Source organism: Amphiura filiformis, chromosome 4, assembly GCF_039555335.1.
Source record: "Amphiura filiformis chromosome 4, Afil_fr2py, whole genome shotgun sequence".
In the NCBI taxonomy this organism is placed as follows: Eukaryota; Metazoa; Echinodermata; class Ophiuroidea; order Amphilepidida; family Amphiuridae; genus Amphiura; species Amphiura filiformis.
The window spans coordinates 81,836,397-81,854,831 of record NC_092631.1 but is presented as its reverse complement, the minus strand read 5'-3'; the positions used below and the strand labels follow the sequence as shown (position 1 = coordinate 81,854,831).

The following is an 18,435-nucleotide window of genomic DNA, read 5'->3' as shown; positions in this document are numbered from 1 at the left end:
TTTACGCTGTTAGACATGAAATATCAACATTTTTCTCATATTGTATGTTTAACTACTGGACAACTAATGGCTTAATTGCTTTTAAAATAATACTAGAAAGTTAGAACTATCAAATAGCTACATATTGATACCAAAATGAATTCATTTTCATCAGTGAAACTTGAGTTTGGGTGATTTGTATGTCCCTTTACCCCTAAATAATTGTCATATTTTACGCTGTTAGACATTGAATATTAACATTTTCATACATTTTATGTCTATCTACCGGACAACTAATGGCTTAATTGCTTTTAAAATAATACTAGAAGGTTAGAACTATCAAATAGCTACATATTGATACTAAAATGAATTCATTTTCATCAGTAAAACTTGAGTTTGGGTGATTTGTATGAGTTTTGGTGATTTGTATGTCCCCTACCCCTTAATATTGTCATATTTTACGCTGTTAGACATGAAATATCAACATTTTTCTCATATTGTATGTTTAAGGGAGTGTTCATAAATACTTTGGTGGGGGGGCTGGAAAATATTTTTTTCATGTCGAAATTTTTTTTAACCCCTCCTCTTCGCGAACCCAAAACTTTTTTGACCCCCCCTCTTAATGGACCTAAAACTTTTTTGACCCCCCCTCATATAGGTTCAAAACTATTTTGACCCCCCCCCCCATCATAATGTACCATTCTACTAATTCAATTCTACTACCATTCAAATGGCATTAATGGTATTAAAATTTGTATTCAAGTGCAATAAAATTATACGCATGTCATTGATGTGGAAATGTGGAAGCTAAACGAATGAAATTTGATGTAAAAGTGGATAACATAGGCGCGAAGCGCGCAAAAATTTGTACTTTTGGGGCTAAAATGGCCAAATATGAGCTTAATTTGGTCAGAAACACACATACAAGCGTCAACATTGGGGAGATGGTTGAATGTGCCATCCCCCGGGATCTACACCTATATGTTTACTACGCCTATGTATTTTAGCCCAAAATACAGGGGCGTAGCAAGTTTTCTTGGTCGGGGGGTGAATAAAATTTCGGGGACACAGACGAGAAAATAAATTGCAGTTGCAAATACATATACCGGTTTTGTTTTTTAGAGAGACTGTACATGTATTTGAGCTTCAAAAAAGGCTTTATTGGGACAATACGCGTGCAAAAATTGTGTATTTCGCCCATGATGGGATGAAAATGCCTTTATTGTGACAATGTGGGCACACAGCGTGCAAACATTTTGTATTTTACACTATTTTGGCCCATGATCGGGTTGAATTTATATGGAATATTGTCTAGGCCCATGTTTGTTGCATCGTATAATTTTCATTTGTCCATGCTAATCTCCTTTTTTGTCAGAGGGGCACTTTTCTCTTTCATTTTTTGTCAGGTTCCCTTCCGCCCCCTGTCTACACTACTGCCGAAATGGTGTGTTTTGCTCTTAAATTGATGGGCCAGTTCGCATAGCGCAAAATTTTGCAATTTTACCCTAATTGGGCACAAAACATGGTGCTTTTCGATGTGCTAAAAAAAGTTGCACATGGCAATTATTATTATTGCTTAATTTTTTCTTCTTTAAGGATTTTTAGGGGATGTCCCCCCATGGAAAAAAAATTAGAGGGGAGGACGTGTACCCCGTTTCTCCAAGTCTCCTCCGCCTATAATTGTAATGCAACATGATTTAGTTGTATATATTAGTGATAATAAATGAATAATCTGTACTACATGAAACATTATTGTAAAAATTGTCAACACTAAAGAAGAGCAAAGATATTGCAGTTTTTAGTGATTTAAAGAGCTGACCAGAAAGAACTGACACAAACCTCAAAATTAAGTTATAGACGACAATTTTGAACACTGGTTCAAATGTACTTTTGTTCTGGATTAATATGGGAACATTTGCGCGCGCAGCGCGAGAAATTTTTTACACCCCCCCCCTCTACATGCCGAAAAACTTTTTAACCCCCCCTGTTCATACACCCAAAACTTTTTAACCCCCCCTATTCAGAACTCCTAAAATTTTTGACCCCCTACATATTTTCCAGCCCCCCACCAGAGTATTTATGAACACTCCCTAACTACTGGACAACTAATGGCTTAATTGCTTTTAAAATAATACTAGAAGGTTAGAACTATCAAATAGCTACATATTGATACCAAAATGAATTCATTTTCATCAGTAAAACTTAGGTTTGGGTGATTTGTATGTCCCCTTACCCCTTAATATTGTCATATTTTACGCTGTTAGACATTGAATATTAACATTTTCATACATTTTATGTCTATCTACCGGACAACTAATGGCTTAATTGCTTTTAAAATAATACTAGACAGTTAGAACTATCAAATAGCTACATATTGATACCAAAATGAATTCATTTTCATCAGTAAAACTTGAGTTTGGGTGATTTGTATGTACCCTTACCCCTTAATATTGTCATATTTTACGCTGTTAGACATTGAATATTAACATTTTCATACATTTTATGTCTATCTACCGGACAACTAATGGCTTAATTGCTTTTAAAATAATACTAGAAGGTTAGAACTATCAAATAGCTACATATTGATACTAAAATGAATTCATTTTCATCAGTAAAACTTGAGTTTGGGTGATTTGTATGAGTTTTGGTGATTTGTATGTCCCCTACCCCTTAATATTGTCATATTTTACGCTGTTAGACATGAAATATCAACATTTTTCTCATATTGTATGTTTAACTACTGGACAACTAATGGCTTAATTGCTTTTAAAATAATACTAGAAGGTTAGAACTATCAAATAGCTACATATGGATACCAAAATGACTTCATTATCACCAGAAAACCTTAGGTTTGGGTGATTTGTATGTCCCTTACCCTTAATATTGTCATATTTTACGCTGTTAGACATTGAATATTAACATTTTCATACATTTTATGTCTATCTACCGGACAACTAATGGCTTAATTGCTTTTAAAATAATACTAGAAAGTTAGAACTATCAAATAGCTACATATTGATACCAAAATGAATTCATTTTCATCAGTAAAACTTGAGTTTTGGTGATTTGTATGTCCCCTACCCTTAATATTGTCATATTTTACGCTGTTAGACATGGAATATCAACATTTTTCTCATATTGTATGTTTAACTACCTGACAACTAATGGTTTAATTGCTTTTAAAATAATGCCAGAAAATAAGAACAATCAAATAGCTACATATTGATACCAAAATGAATTCATTTTCATCAGTAAAACTGATTTGTATGTCCCCTACCCCTTAATATTGTCATATTTTACGCTGTTAGACATGGAATATCAACATTTTTCTCATATTGTATGTTTAACTACCTGACAACTAATGGTTTAATTGCTTTTAAAATAATGCCAGAAAATGAGAACAATCAAATAGCTACATATTGATACCAAAATGAATTCATTTTCATCAGTAAAACTTGAGTTTTGGTGATTTGTATGTCCCCTACCCCTTAATATTGTCATATTTTACGCTGTTAGACATGGAATATCAACATTTTTCTCATATTGTATGTTTAACTACTGGACAACTAATGGCTTAATTGCTTTTAAGATAATACTAGAAAGTTAGAACTATCAAATAGCTACATATTGATACCAAAATGAATTCATTTTCTTCAGTAAAATTTGAGTTTGGGTGATTTGTATGTCTCTTTACCTCTTACTTAATATTGTCATATTTTACGCTGTTAGACATTGAATATTAACATTTTCATACATTTTATGTCTATCTACCGGACAACTAATGGCTTAATTGCTTTTAAAATAATACTAGAAGGTTAGAACTATCAAATAGCTACATATTGATACCAAAATGAATTCATTTTCATCAGTAAAACTTGAGTTTTGGTGATTTGTATGTCCCCTATCCCTTAATATTGTCATATTTTACGCTGTTAGACATGGAATATTAACATTTTTCTCATATTGTATGTTTAACTACTGGACAACTAATGGTTTAATTGCTTTTAAAATAATACTAGAAAGTTAGAACTATCAAATAGCTACATATTGATACCAAAATGAATTCATTTTCGTCAGTGAAACCTGTGTTTTGGTGATTTGTATGTCCCCTTACCCCTTAATATTGTTATATTTTACGCTGTTAGACATGGAATATTACATTTTCATGCATTTTATGTCTATCTAACGGGCAGCTAATGGCTTAATTGCTTTTAAAATAATACTAGAAAGTTAGAACTATCAAATAGCTACATATTGATACCAAAATGAATTCATTTTCATCAGTAAAACTTGAGTTTTTGTGATTTGAATGTCCCCTACACCTTAATATTGTCATATTTTACGGTACTACACATGAAAAATTGACATTTTTTAACATTTTATGTCTTTCGAGCTAACAATTAATGGTTATTTTGCTTTAAAAGATTACAACAACCAAATAGCTATATATTAATGCCAAAATGAATGAATTATAATGAGTAAATGTCGAGTTACGTTGGTTTGTACGTCCCCTAACCTTTAATATTGTCAAATTTTACACTGTTACACATGGGAAAATTAACATTTTTATCATATTTTATGTCTATCTTATGGTTTTTCCTGTTAAAAATAATACTGGAAAGTTAGAGCCATCAATTAGCTACATGTTGATACCAAAATGAATTCGTTATTATGAGTAAAGTTTGAGTTATGGTGGTCTTTATTTCCCCTACCCTTAATAATGCCATATTTGACATGGTTATACATAGAAAAGTAACCTTTTCTCACATTTTATGGCTATCTACCTGACAATTAATGTTTGCTTTGCTTTAAAATAATACTAACACGTTTGAACAATCAATTAGCTACATACTAATTCCAAAATGAATTCATTATCATGAGTTGAAGTTGAGTTATGATGGTTTATATTTCCCCTACCCCTTAATATTGTTACACACGCTGCTACATGTGGAAAAGTAACTTTTTTTTACATTTTCAGTTTATTTTCCTGACAAACAGCGGTTGATCTCACTCCACACATATAAATATTCAAAATATTACATGAATGGCAACTCACCAAAAAAATGTTGTTAATAGAACTTATATAGTTCAGCCGAGTGACATATTAAGACATGTAAAACACCCCAACACTGAACCCTAAACACACCCCGCACCCACCCCCACACACCTACCCCAAACCCACACAACACAAACCAACATGCAAGCAAACATGCACATACATAAATATTTGAACCAGAACATCAAAGTTTGCCTAGATATGCTTGATATGAAAAACAAAATTAAAAAATGGAAACTTAATTAATTTTGAAAAAAGAAATTGGCACAATAGTACAATTTGAAGCCAATGTCGCAAAAACACCCACCCTACGCATTGTTGTGAAAAATCTAATTTTCCACTAGTGTATGGACTGGCCACTTCAAATCATGATCAAATGAAACCTAGGTTTGCTTTCAAATAATACTAGGCAGTTAGAACAATCAATTAGCTACATATTCATACCAAAATAAATTCATTATTATGAGTAAAAGTTAACTTCTTGGAGTTTATATTTCCCCTACCCCTTAATTTTGTCCTATTTTTGGTGAATTTATGCGATTATACGTCCATACATAAAATGACCTGTAAAAAAAAAGTGATACCACAATTTGAGTCCACTACCTACCTAGCAGTGATCTAGAGTGTCCATACTAACTACCTATGGTGTCAAACCTTGTATGTAGTGGGGGATGAACCAAGTCCTTATTTAGGCCCCCTGTGGGATCTTGCTCCTGGACTAGTACTAGTGGTTAACTGTCAATGAGTTTCATATTTTGTTCTGTGAAATCCTTTTTGTTCTTTTAAAAAAGTTTGTTTCTTGCAAAACATTTAAGTAGGTTTTGTTCAAATTTGAAAACCGGCACGATATTGAAAATGAAAGCTTGCATGTAAAGATGATGCTCGGTACTTGTATCTTTTTCGTTAATGTTGATATAAATGTTGCATAAGGAATCATTGCATAAAGTATTCCAGCTGGCTTTAACAATTTCTCACACACATTAATATGTTTGGAATTGTTCCAAGAAACTGTAATGCAAAGTTTAAATCTTTTAAGTCTTCAACATTAATGTTGCATGGTACCATCCGGGGGGAGGAGTGATACTCGAACTTTGGAGGTGACGCGTATGTAGGGGTGTTAAGACCCCCCTTTTCAGCATCGCTGTCACCCAAAGACCCAATATTTGTTACGAACACATGCGCTGTCACCCAAAGATCCCTTATTTTTCCATTTGATCTGTCACCCAAAGACCCTTACAAGTTCAATTTGAACAGCAACTATCCTTTTTCACTGATTTTGTTACTTATTTTTCGAGGTTTCTGTGGCGCTGTTTCAGCTCTCTTTATAAATCACTCAGAGTATAGTTTCAAAGCTTGCACACCGTTACTACGATGCAATTGTATTCCTTGTTATGTGGCGATACATATACATGTATCTTATTAATTATTCATAATTATATGTTTTGCTTAGTTTGAAGCTGATTATCAAGCACTCCAGCCAGAAAGAAAGATTAAATATCACTGTGCTTCCACTTCCATTTTGTTACAAATCCGTTTAAGAAAAGGATAATATAATGGTGTTTCATCGCAGAATTAATAGCCATGATAGTCCTACGAGAGTAGTTTGATTGTAACAGGTTAGAAATTGGTTTTCAGCGTCAACTAATTACATGGTGCCATGCGGTTGACGTTGTTTGATAGATGATCCCTAGAGGTACACGAGTTAAGTAGGGTAACTTGCCTGTGCTGAAATACGGTTTTCTTTTGTAACTCAAGTCTTAATACTGAGTTGTTTGATGTAGCCTTCTGGTCATGCACTGCTTGATTTATATCAATCACACTATGCTGAAACTGCTATTCTATTTGGAACTATTTGATAGCCGTGCCTCTTCTCTGGAAAACCCAAAGTGCCAACATTAGCCATACATTGTGTGCCGTATTTCAGTGTTGTGATGCATTCCGCTTGAATACGTTTTTCTTAACCACATACTAAAAACGACAATCAATATTATCTTCTTCATTAAACCACTTCAACTTTTGTATGTTGGTATTTCATTATTCCAACATACCGCGCCATACTTAGAATTTAAAACTATCAGAGAAAAGTTGTTTGACATTTACAAAAATCCATACAAAAATATTTTCGCGGAGAAAATTAGCAGGCTAGTGACATTTTGCTTTTATCTGCAAAATATTTTTTTAAAGAAGACGGGAAATGAAAACAGTCATGTGTCCAGATGATAACTTTACAACAATAAGACAATATTTTAATAAAAAAAGGACAAGTGAGAGGACAACAACAGACAGTTATAATTACCAGATCGGCGTTCAGTCTACCGTATTACGTTTTTTGCTAAGAATTTGCCTTCCCGGATCCCGCAAGGATTTTGCTACATAATAATGGCACGTGTATTTTAGGAACACATACATATTCAAAGTTTATTTTATTCTTAGAAAAGAAAGAGATGAACGCCAACTAATGGCAAAATTGGTTGTCGATCTCACATTTTGTTCCCAATATAAAAAGGGATGTCAGTAGTCCAGAACTGTCTAAGTTATATATTGTGCAAGAAAATACTTGTATGCAGCGTTTATCACCTTTGGCAAAAAATGGCATTAGGTAGGAAGAAAGGAAAGCCCATTTAAAAAAGATCATATAGTTTAAACAATTGTGTGAACCTTAAGCAAGTGTCGCCTACCGTACCTACTTAAAGATCTTCCGATGTGATAATGCAACGTGCCACTAAAAGGACCTTGTGCCTTTAAAACCAAATAAGCTAAAATGCATACGATGTGATATTAGACTCTTCCCCAGGATAAGTAAGAATACTCAATGCTAGAGGCATCACCAAAGTCTGGTTGTGGGCTTTCAAATTGGATATTACCCATTGTACCGTAGACTTGAAAAGGCACCCAACTTTAGTTTTACGGTACATGCATTTGCGAACAATACTGTCCTTCCTCTGCGGAGCATCCGGACTTGCGTGGTAAAATGGACAATAGTATGCTTGGCAATTTGACAAGACGCAAAAACGTTCAACGAACGCCAATTATATAAATTATCTTTATCAATTATCGACATGATAATGTCACCCATCAATTGTTCCTTACAGTAAATTAAAATTCACTGTACATCAAATTTGTTACAGGTCATTTCAAAAATGGATACGATATCGGCATTACATTGCAGAACTAATAGTCATGATAGTCCTAAGAGAGATTGTAAATTGGTTTTCAGCGTCACCTAATTACACGGTACAGTGACGTTGACGTATTTTGATAGATGATCCCTAGGGGAATATAAGTTAAGGAGGGTAACTAACCTGTGTTGAAACACGGTTTTATGTTGTAAGTCATGTCTTACTGACACGTCTGGTTATAATTACATGCTTTAAAATAACGATATGTGGGTAGGTCTAGGTGGTAACCTCCCGGCACAGCCATGCTTGAGTTACTCAATGCTTCCCGGATCCCGTAAGGATTTTGCTACATAATAATGGCACGTGTATTTTAGGAACACATACATATTCAAAGTTTATTTTCTTCTTTAAAAACAAAGAGATAAACGTCAACTAACTAATGGCTAAATTGGTTGTCAATCGCACATTTTGATCCCAATATAAAAGGAAATGTCAGTAGTACACAACATATTCAAAGTTATATACTTTGCAAGAAATACTCGTATCAGATTCAGCGTTTATCACCTTTGGCAACAAATGGCATTAAGTAGGTAGAAAGGAAAGCCCATTTTAAGAAGATCATGTAACTTGAACGAATGTGTAGACCCTGCACAAATGTCGCCTACCATATCTACATAATAGTTCTTCCAATGTGACAATGCAATGTGCCACTTAATAATGTACGACAAGTAGAATAAAACTACCAATGTATTATACCGAACCTGGCTATTTATGAAACCTCTACATCAGGCATTACCAAAATATGTTCAATATACACAAATGCCTACCAATGTTAAAGCTTTCAATGACATTGTGCTTTTAATACCAAATAAGCTAAGAAAAAAAAATCAATGCATACATGATATTAGACTGTATCCTAGGAATAGTAGCACACTTAGAGCTAGAACTGCATATTATGCATTGTACCTTAGACTTGAAAGCATCCAAATTTTAAGGCACATACATATGCAAACAATACTCTCCTTCCTCTGTGCAACATCCGGACTTGGTAAAATGGACAATAGTATACTAGACAGGTTCCAAAGGCGCCCATGAGGACAAGGCAGATATAGACGCAACACACAAAGCATATAAGAACAAGCAGGCACAAATATATGCATTAATGAAGCCTGTATTGTGGTACACTGTCACATTAGCATAGCACAGTGTCTATCTCTGGTCCCATAAAAGTGTCTTAGTGAACAAAAACATTTCAACATGTTATAGCAAGAATATTTGGTATAGTAGAAGTTGGTGGATAAAGGCACCCAATATTTTGCTAAGGGTTGGTCCATACAATCATACCCCAATTTTGACACCTCCATCTTGGTTTCTGACCAAATTAACCTCATATTTGGACATTTTAGCCCAAAAAGTGTCAAGAGTTTATTCCACTTGTGCACCATGTTTCATCAGTTTAGCTTGAACATGGCAAACATATCTCAATTGTACTATGAGCCACTTTCATTTTTTGAAACACTTCATTAGGCGATTGTTTGGTGCCTGATGCTAAATGTACTTGGATATCAAAATGTCCTTAGTAATAATAATTAAACTTACTCTGCTATGTTGTATTGAGTCTAGTGCTGTCAAGTATTTGCCGCTGACCTGCCTGACAGGGCATACACTTTTTAAGTCACAAATACCTAGGTTGTGTCAAAACGTTTTTTAGAGCTCGAGCATTTTACTTCACTGCAGACAGAGGCAGTATTTCCGTTACCTTGGTAGATCTATCAAATTTCCTGGTTTGTTGCCCGAAAAGTTAATTGAGCAAACTTAAGGTACTGGCACATGGAGAGGGGAATACACGATTTACTTCAAATCACTGCGCCAAGTAATGACCAGGCTACCGGGTGCGAATGTGCACACTTTTACAGGAATTTACCGACCACTGTGACCATCTAATACACTATTTAGTATCATTAACGGAAGAAACTCTATACAGGTCTAGATCCTAACAAGTCTGTATTAAAACCACCACAACTGCGATCAACACCCTGTCCGAGATTCACATAGGTAGACTAATACAAAAATTTGCAGGAGAATTTCGATCTAGCTTAAGATAAAATAATTATGACACAGCGGGGGCTCGAATTGTACCGTTTAGCATTCATGTTTCTTAATGTCCGTTCATACCGCGCCGCAATTGCTTTGCGATGCGATGCGTTGTTGCACTGCATCGTACTGCAAAATACTGCATTGCGGTATCGCAATGAAGTTAACTACATTTCAACTTGGAAGCGCGGCGAGTTGCGATGAGTTGCGGCAAAAGGTAATCGATATATCGGCAACGCCCCGCACTGCAACTCAATTGCGGTGTAGTATAAACGGACCTACATGTATCAGTCTAATGACTTTTCAATTGACCTAAAAAGTACAATTAGCGAAACTTGTTTTTGTTAATTGGTATTAGTCCCGGTATCGACGGTGAGGGCGTGTGCGTTGGCCGTTGACGTCACAATTTGACTTCGGAATAGTTTTGATGGCCATACAATTATTCCGTGGTCATTCCGCACAAAAGTTTGGTTGTTCTGTGTCTTTCTTCTTTGTCGTCGATATCCGGGGCTAACTACACTACTACCGTTAAGGCCGCTACAGACCCTGCAATGTTTCATTTTACTTTAAGGCCGCTACAGACCCTGCAATATGTTTTGTTTTACTTTTATATCCACTTGATTTTAAAGGAGGCTTTAAAATAATATGTTATCAATATGCAGTACAGGCTCCTTAAACTTGGTATTTTATAAATTCTGCTTTGTATGTATGCGGAATAGTAAGGGCATGGCGACAAGCACATACTTACAGCTATCTGGTAATGGCATTTGTATAATCCTTAACCTTTTTCCATTACTTGTCTTCAGGGTAATTGCGACCAAAAAATCGTGGTAAATTATCTTAACACAAATCTTTGCACTTGAATGTTCTTCCGTAATAGTCAGTACTTCCAATGAACATGTGTGTTGAATATCAAGTAAGATTAATGCAAATCGTTGCATGAGATGTGACATTGGACAGCCGAGTTAGAATGAATAAAAACACTTGACCGCAAGAAACATCACTTAATTTTGTTTGCGGATTCCCGGAGTAGTTTAAAGTATGCGGATACCTTAAAATTATACTATTCATAGATTACTATGATTATTATCTTGTAATACCAATAAATAACTATCTTGTTCGGTACTTAAATCACTTAGGTCAGTGGCTTATCTTGAGGAATATTAAAGAAATTCAGTGGAAAGAAAAAGAATACTTACAAACGTAACATAGATATTATACTTGAGATATTGTATAATTCGACTTTTCCTAGTAACGTTATTCACTATGAATTCGACAAACCAGATGAATCCTATTCTATTTCAGAATACAAGTAGCCTGAAAAATTCTTGTAAAAACGATATCCAATATTCCGTCTTTTTGAAATTGGAAGCATCAAACTTTAGTTCAGGTCTCGTAGTACATGAATTTGCAAACAATACTGTACTTCCTGTACGGGACATCCGTAAATCGACATTGGTATGCTCCTCCATTTACCTCGACACGCGTGATGTCAAGACGAATATTAATGGAGTATACTTGTGCAAGAAAAGTGAGTTATTTTTCTTCTTTGAGATGTAATGATCAAGCAGTCCCTCTCTACGCATTTTAAATAATGTATAAATCTTGGCGAATTTATTGATTATCATTTAGTATGTGCATACTTTTATATCAACAGTCATACAGATTTATCATTTGCCGAACCACGATGTATTTATAGTAGGTACTTGCATCCGCAAGTAACCACCGAGTATTGCAATTAACTAGCCACTTGCCCCTGGGTATTGATTGGGTTTGGTCAAGTGACACAATCTTATTGTCAACAACTGTTCAATTAAGTCCACGTCAGTTTAATTTGGAATATCACGGTGCCCTCAATATCATTAAGAACACTGCTAGTAGTCCTTATTTAGATAGTTTCATGGTTCCCTCTACCAAACCAGTTATATTCACGGTCAAGGATGCGTACTCCATCACAGTCAATGATATCAAAATCCTAAAAACAATGTATTTTTAATATCTTTCATAATATGGTGCTCATCAACTGGAGAAGTATGACGTCTATGTGTTCGCGCAGACGTGTTTTCCGCTACAGGCGATGAAGCACAGTCAAAAATTATTTTGATTAGCCCCCGTTAGTCTTATTATACACTTTAGTGGCAACTTTAACGCTAACATAGAAGCAGTATCTCTGGTCCCGTATCTTTCGTACAATAGATCCAGTGATATTTGAAATCAAATATAAATCACAAATATATGTGCTATAATCGATGTTGGCTGATTGGGCAGTATTGAATAAGATCTAAAATTACGTTTACTTACATACCTAATGGTACACATGATAACTACAATATCAAAACGTAATTCAACAGCTAAACAGCTGTGTCAAATGGAGGAACATCAATTTGGAATTAAATGATGAAGAAATTTCACCAATACTGATATGAAAAAAGCATTACGAAAGGTGTTTCAACATTCTAAATTGCTCCTTACGTATTTATTTTCACTTCAAAACGTACTCTACATACATGTATTAGTTGTCACGAATAGTACTTAATGTGCATTTAAGTACAGGCACTTTAACGAACTGATGTTGTAAACACATAAATGTAACACTACTGTCGCCTGCATTATGCTGTATATCTTACCCAATTTGTAAAGCAAGGACAAAACTTCTGAAAACAAAGATGACGATAATGGATTGCAGAAAATAAGTGAAAATAATGATAGACAATACCGCAAACACAATTCAATGTATCTTCCTTATGGATTAGTTGTGTTTTACCATTTGTTTTCGCAATGTTGCATCCGAAGTATTGCTATATCCACCAACTCCAATACATCAAAATAATCACCAAATATTGTAACATCAACACATTCAAATGTTAAAATGCTGAAGGGTTTATCGCATTTTTTATTCATAGTACTAGACTATTACAAGAATTAAGTGAATGCTCTTTTAAACGATTCATGTGCATAAAGGGATTCTTCATTTAGAATACATCCAAACTATAGGTGTATTCTACATCATTGCATTATTAATTTTGTAAAACCTTATTTACTTTAAGGATTTGTTTATGAAGAGCTTTTTGATTTTAAATGAAGCAAATCTGCGCATTTTATTTTTTTTAAAAATTAAAAATATTTTTAAACAATCCACTCATTAAATCATCAAGTTTAGCAGAGAATATTATAGACAGATGATATCGACCATGTCCAAAGCTAATAAATTAATAGTAATTATTCTGTTCATGGGACCTAGCTGTTATACGTTTTATTGCTCATCCTGGCCGCATTAGGTTATTGTGTTTGTTTATTTTGCTTTGATTGTATGTCACATGTCACTGACTGTCTGTTATTGTCTAGGTCTTTTCATGTCATCAATGTGTTTTCCGATGTTATATTGTATTTAATAATAATAATGATAATAATTATACTACTACTACTACTACTACTACTACTACTACTACTACTACTACTACTACTACTACTACTACAACAAACTATACATTATGCTAGCATTGTATCACCAAAGTTCCATAATGGTGGTGAGACTGAAAAGGCGTACTCCTATGTTTATCTTCGCAAACAGACAATTACGTTTGACTGTCTGTCCCCAAAGCAAGACCTCTCTTTCAACCAATTGAAAACGTTTAAATGTCGGGTTATATAAAGGGTATATTAAGAGTATAAAACGTTTTCATAACCTTAAAAATCATTTTTTGATAATCTACTGCTCAGCAAACAAAAATGATAATAATAATGATAATAATTATACTACTACTACTACTACTACTACTACTACTACTACTACTACTACTACTACTACTACTACTACTACTACAACAAACTATACATTATGCTAGCATTGTATCACCAAAGTTCCATAATGGTGGTGAGACTGAAAAGGCGTACTCCTATGTTTATCTTCGCAAACAGACAATTACGTTTGACTGTCTGTCCCCAAAGCAAGACCTCTCTTTCAACCAATTGGGGACCTACCTATGCTAACTGACAAATCCCATTGATATGATATGCTTTTCCTGCCTAGGGTGAACATTGATTCTAAGGTTGACGAACAAGAAAACGGCGCATTTTTTTTCAAAGTATAGTATTCATCTCTATGGAGGTATGCATCTTCTGTTATTACCTAACATATATAATACACTTGATAGTGGGTTTCCTGTTGCCCGGGCATAAGGCATAGTTTTCATTAACCAATCTTTTTGTCACGCTTCTGTTGCTAGCTATGAATATCTAAAATCTATCTAAATTCAGTTGTTAGATTAAAAACATCAGTGGCGTGGCGACCGGGGGGTTGCAGATGGGGACACGTGCCCTGGACGCCACACTTGAGGGGGGGTGCCGAATTGACAAATTCAGCATCGATCATTGCAGCAAAAAATCATTTTCATGATCAATTTAAGACAAATTCATTGTAATCAAAATTGTGGTAGGCCATATTTGTGCAAATTATCGCTCAATTTTAAAAAAGAATGAAGGGGAGAGGGGGGGGACGTCATCACGTATCCTTACCCATGAGCGCCAGGAGCCAGATGATAACCCGTACTAGTAGGTAGTTATATTGTGCCGCGGCAAAAGATAGATATACTTCTATTCCTTCTGTTACCTATTCCAGACAATGTTCAATGTCCAATGTCCTTTAACCTTTTCGCTAATCTCTACTTTAATAACATGCTTAACGAAAGCAAGTCTAATACCTATACCAAATGCCTGTTACAATACCTTCTGTTGTTTACATGTTCCGGAATGTTAGCAGAAAAGTTGGCGGCTACTTGTCAACCCTCTTTCCTGCGTCACAGGGAGTCGGCCAAAAGATCCTGATGCGCTTTTCTTATAGACTATTATCATGATTATAGCTTGTTATACGTGTAGCACACTTTCAAAATAAATAAGAGCTAACAACAAACGTCATTAGTTCACCCTTTGGTGCCAAAACTAATTGGTTATCTCAAACCCTCGTTTGCAATAATTCCCTTGTGTTTCATTCTGCGTGTTTACACTGAGCACTCTGTATTTTTACCCGGTATTACCTGGTAACCTACAATCCGATTCAGGCAACAACCAGCACGTTTCTACAGATGCTTAAAATAAGGGTTGTGGTGTGTACCGGAAGTACTGAAACTTTTTTCCTGACATCCAAGCTGCTTTTAAGGTCACGATGTGATACATAAAATGTACATAAAAGAAGTTCAACACCCAGGTACCGTTAACCGGTGTGTTTCCACTGACAGAAATACCGGGTGTCACACCACATGATCTACCGCATCACTCTGAACCGATCTGTTTCCACTGAGCACATTAACCGGTAACACTCTAAACTAAACCGCATTACCCGCCAACCGTTCCCCAGTAGAAACACGCAGATTGAGTGTAAACCCTTTGAGTCATGTACAAAAATTATATGGTTGATGTAGGTCGTGTCAAAATGTCTTACTGAGCTTGATGGGATTGTATAGTTACTTTGCTTTGACAATTTATATTTTTTTAAACAATTGGCTGTAGCAATGTGTTGATAGTTCATGCCTACCAGGAAACACCATATATTTAGAATGATTACATATTACTTACCATGATTTCATTCCATTTGATCAATGCGTTACCATTATTATAAGATGATAACAACCTCATATGACATGTTAAAGCATGGGATCCATGCAATTGACAATTTAGCCATATAGATAAAGAGAAATAATTAGAGGTACATTATGGTTTTAAAATCATGTTGTATTCAAATGACCTAATCCAAAGTAAATTTAAAAAATACTCGTATTGTTAATTATGTTGATTTATAGCTTAAAAGTGTCACAAAAAAGCTGACATGTAGAGAAAATATGTGAACACAACGAAAATAGCTCACAAATACTCAAAATATACATATCTGTCTGCTCTGGAAGCCCGAGAGCAGTCTCGTCGTGCAGGCACGACTTGTCGCTGATGTTTCCAAACATAGCGGTGTCAAGAATATTCAGGGAAATCTCAAAAAATTTAGCTCTCAACAAAAGAAGCGAACTTAGGTGGTCCAACCATTGGTACGTCCGAAACTATTCTGTGACTGAGAAACTGATCATTACCCCCGATTTCTTACTACCAGCGAGCTACCAAAATGTGTAGGCGTATATATCGTGGTATAAAAATAAGGATCGACCCAAGCATCGATGGTCGATCAAAATTTCGAAATATTTTGGTTCTATTACCTTAGTGGGACATAAAATAAAGTTAGACATGGACTAAGTAAGATGGCCTGACTTGGTCTGTATCAAATATGAATTGTAAATGGGAAATGGGCCGAGTAAGATAGGACTAAATGGATATGGACCAAGCGGGATTGGACCAAGTGGCATTGACCATAGTGGGAATGACCCTTAATTACAAAGCTTCTTCAACCTATCATCGTGTGACAGGTGCTATGCTTATCCCGCTTGGTCCATGACGAAAACGAAAGTCTGATTCATGCTGTACTAGTATTTGGCATAGCCAATAGGGGACCATAGCTCCCTTGCCGCCGTGATTGTAAAAGTGTAAGGAATTTTGGTACTTTACACCCATTTGTGACATTTTTGTGACATACCTTAAAAAATTGCTTTGCCCCGTTTTTCATATTTTTGTCATAATTATAGACATTTTCATATTTACATGGGGGGGTACATAATAAATGAGGGGGCAGGCACCTGCCATGCTGTTTGGGTTCATAAAAGCAAGCATATTCCACCCTTTCCTTCCCCACAGAAACGATGATGGGTAGCTAAAAATAAGCAACCTGCCACAGTTACCCCAGCATTCTTAAGTTATCCTATTTTACGGTACGTCATATTATTTTGTTAATTCTGCCAACGAATCTAACAATAAATTAAAGCTGATCAAGGTTATAATCATTTCCATATTTATTTCTCACAGGTCACTAGCTCTAAAAGCATTGCTGGAACAAAATGAATCCATTGTATCCATAATGTTTCTTTATATGAATTCAAGCTGGCAGGTCATATTGTCAAGGGTAACTGCCTTGTAAGGAAGTACAGAAGGAATCTTATCTTTGGACAAGATTAATCAACATGATCAAGAAGACGCCATCGTGTTTTTGCAAACTCCTGCGTATTGTGGAATTGAATTAACTTAAGTTGCCTGAAGCAATTTATTCTGAATATTGAAACCCTTTCTAGTAGTTGAATGCCTTCCTCATTTATTAAGATATAAGTAGAAATAGATTGGTAACACGTAACTGATAAAAGAAGCGGTCCTAAGACATACTCAACTTAAATAATGAGTTCATTGTAACATTGAAGACTGCTATTAAAAAGAATGTGACGTCATTATGGACAAGCAGTCTCCAGTTTACACTGACTAGAGTTGAACTCAAGAAAATACATTGTGTTTTTTCTGCACTTTTATTTAAAAAAAAACATATTGTCCTGTTTTAACTTATATAATCTTATAACTGATGTTGGAATGCTTAAAGTCTTCTTCTTTCATAATATCTCACTTATATGTTTTCTTCATTTCTTTCTGTTTGTTCTTTTTTATTCGTTAGGAGACATCATTTGCCGTGTTCCTGTTAAATCTGTTACTCCTGAGGTAAGTTTAACGTAATTACTTTATATATACGCTGACGTATATAATGCCTGGGCACTACTCTTTGAGTCCTGCAACACATATTTGCAGATTATTTTGTTCAAAATCTTTGTAACAGCGAAAAGTAATCTTTGATTCCAAAGATGCACTTAGTGGGCCGTGATATTATGGTTGAAGCTTTGAACCCCTGAAGCTGTCTGGCGATAATCCCATAAATAAGATTATAATTCATTTCATTACTAAGCGAAGTAGGTTGTCAAAACTTGGAAATTGCTTTTCAACGTGAACTAATTACACGGTGTCACGACTTTGTGTGAAAGAAGATAGCCGAAGGGATTATTATAATATGCTATATCTATCAAAATCATATGAACAGTTTTTGGATATGTAACGGTGACCGGTTTGCGTCGTCGTTTAGTCCATGTGAAACGCACGGGTAAAACTGGGAAACCATGTGATATTCAGATTTACAGGTACGTTTTGCAGAACTTTATGTCTGCATCAGCTTCGCCAAGACCCCTTACTCTATTTAGTAGGCTATAAAGAGATGTGATCAGATACGAAGCTCAGCTATCTGTCATTCTGCGCTATACAGACAGACACAATTCCCACATGTTG

At 35.2% G+C, this 18,435-nt stretch overlaps 1 protein-coding gene across 4 annotated transcripts in view; it reads left to right on the top strand.

The window, feature by feature from the left end:
* The window catches only part of LOC140151508 (diuretic hormone receptor-like), a 470,017-nt gene that overhangs the window by 359,591 nt on the left and 91,991 nt on the right, over window positions 1-18,435 (top strand). For all 4 annotated transcript variants that reach the window (XM_072173868.1, XM_072173871.1, XM_072173872.1 and 1 more), the window contains exon 2: window positions 17,777-17,820. The gene's annotated coding sequence lies outside the window, so the exon portion shown is untranslated. The remainder of the gene's footprint in view (window positions 1-17,776; window positions 17,821-18,435) is intronic.